Source organism: Arachis hypogaea, chromosome 14, assembly GCF_003086295.3.
Source record: "Arachis hypogaea cultivar Tifrunner chromosome 14, arahy.Tifrunner.gnm2.J5K5, whole genome shotgun sequence".
NCBI lineage: Eukaryota > Viridiplantae > Streptophyta > Magnoliopsida > Fabales > Fabaceae > Arachis > Arachis hypogaea.
The window spans coordinates 38903043-38905358 of NC_092049.1; the positions used below are offsets into that span (position 1 = coordinate 38903043).

General features: G+C 31.2%; 1 non-coding gene across 1 annotated transcript; it reads right to left on the reverse strand.

The window, feature by feature from the left end:
* Positions 1-1713: 1713 nt before the first annotated feature.
* LOC112745140 (small nucleolar RNA R71) lies at positions 1714-1817 on the reverse strand. Its single transcript, XR_003173084.1, has one exon. It is a non-coding gene; the product is annotated as a small nucleolar RNA R71 (small nucleolar RNA).
* Between the last annotated feature and the right edge of the window lie 499 nt (positions 1818-2316).

A 2316-nucleotide genomic window follows, 5' to 3' on the forward strand; every position in this document is an offset into this window, starting at 1 on the left:
TCTTGTCTTGTGTCTTTTCTTGTCTTTCATATGCATTTTTGAATTATTAGTGTCTAAAGTTTGAAAATTTCTAAGTTTGGTGTCTTGCATGTGTTTCTTTTCTTAAAAATTTTCAAAAACATGTTCTTGATGTTCATCTTGACATTCAAAGTGTTCTTGGTGTTCATCTTAGCATTCAAAGTGTTCTTGCATACATTCTTTGTTTTGATCTTAAATTTTCATGTTTTGCATCATTTTTATGTTTTTCTCTTTCTTCATTAAAAATTCAAAAATCAAAAAAATATCTTTCCCTTATTTACAAATAAATTTCGAAAATTTGATTTGACTTAGTCAAAAATTTTTAAAATTTAGTTGTTTCTTATGAGTCAAGTCAAATTTTCAATTTAAAAATCCTATCTTTTCAAAACCTTTTTCAAAAATCAAATCTTTTTCAATTTTCTTCTTTCATATTTTTGAGAATTTCAAACATTTGATTTTCAAAATCTTTTTCTTATTTTGATTTCATATTTTCGAATTCATTACTAACATTTAATATGATCGATTCAAAAATCTCAAGTTATTACTTGCCTATTAAGAAAGGTTCAATCTTTAAATTTTAAAATCATATCTTTGAGTTTCTTGTTAGTCAAGTAATCAACTTTAATTTTCAAAATCAAATCTTTTTAAATTTCTCTTTCAAATCTTTTTCAAAATAAATTTCAATCATATCTTTTTCAAAACTTAATTTCAAAATCTTTTCTAACTTTTTATCTTTTCAAAATTGATTTTCAAAATCTTTTTCAATTAACCACTTAACTTTTTGTTTGATTTTAAAAAGTCTTCTATTTCAATCATATCTTTTTCAAAACCACCTAACTACTTTTCTCTCTCTAACTTTCGAAAATCCCTTACCACTTTTTCAAAATTCCTTTCAAATTAAATAATTGTTTTAAATTTTAATTTAATTTAATTTTATTTCTCTTTTTAATTTTCGAATACTAACCAATATTTAAAATAAAAACAAAAATATTTTTATTTTATTTTATTTAATTTTTGAATTCTTTTCCCTCTCTCTGTGTTCGAATTCTTCTTATTCCCCATCTACCTCATTCTTCTCTTCTTCTACTCACATAAAGGAATCTCTATACTGTAACATAGAGGATTCCTCTTTTTTTCTGTTCTCTTCTTTTTCATATGAGCAGGAATAGAGATAAAGACATTCTTATTAAAGCTGATCCTGATCCTAAAAAGACTCTAAAGAGGAAGCTAAGAGAAGCTAAAGCACAACACTTTGGAGAGGACCTGACAGAATTTTTCAAAAAAGAAGAGGAGATGGCCGAACCCAATAACAATGGTGGAGATGCAAGGAAGATGCTTGGTGACTTTATTGCACCCTCTTCTAACTTCTATGGAAGAAGCATCTCAATTCCTGCCATTGGAGTAAACAACTTTGAGCTTAAGCTTCAATTAGTTTCTCTAATGCAACAGAATTGCAAGTTTCATGGACTTCCAATGGAAGATCCTCATCAGTTTTTAGCTGAATTCTTGCAAATCTGTGACACTGTCAAGACCAATGGAGTTGATCCCGAGGTCTACAAGCTTATGCTTTTCCCTTTTGTTGTAAGAGACAGAGCTAGAACATGGTTGGATTCACAACCTAAGGAAAGCCTAAACTCTTGGAAAAAGCTGGTCAGTACTTTCCTGGCCAAATTCTTTCCACCTCAAAAGATGAGCAAGCTTAGAGTGAAAATCTAAACCTTCAGACAGAAGGAAGGTGAGTCCCTCTATGAAGCTTGGGAAAGATATAAGCAATTGATCAAAAGGTGTCCTACTAACATGTTTCCGGAATGGAGCATCATATGTATATTCTATGATGGTCTGTCTGAGTTGTCAAAAATATCATTGAACCATTCTGCAGGAGGATCTCTTCATCTGAAAACCCCTGCAGAAGCTCAGGAACTTATTGAAATGGTTGCAAATAACCAGTTCATGTACACCTCTGAGAGGAGTCCTGTGAACAATGGGACGCTTCAAAAGAAGGGAGTTCTTGAAATTGATACTCTGAATGCCATATTGGCTCAGAACAAAATATTGACTTAGCAAGTCAATATGATTTCTCAGAGTCTGAATGGATTACAAGCTGCATCCAACAGTACTAAAGAAGTATCTTCTGAAGAAGAAGCTTATGATCCTGAGAACCCTGCAATGGCAGAGGTGAATTACATGGGAGAACCCTATGGAAACACCTATAGAAATCATCCAAATTTCTCATGGAAGGACCAACAGAAGCCTCAACAAGGCTTCAATAATAATGGTGGAAGAAATAGGTTTAGCAAT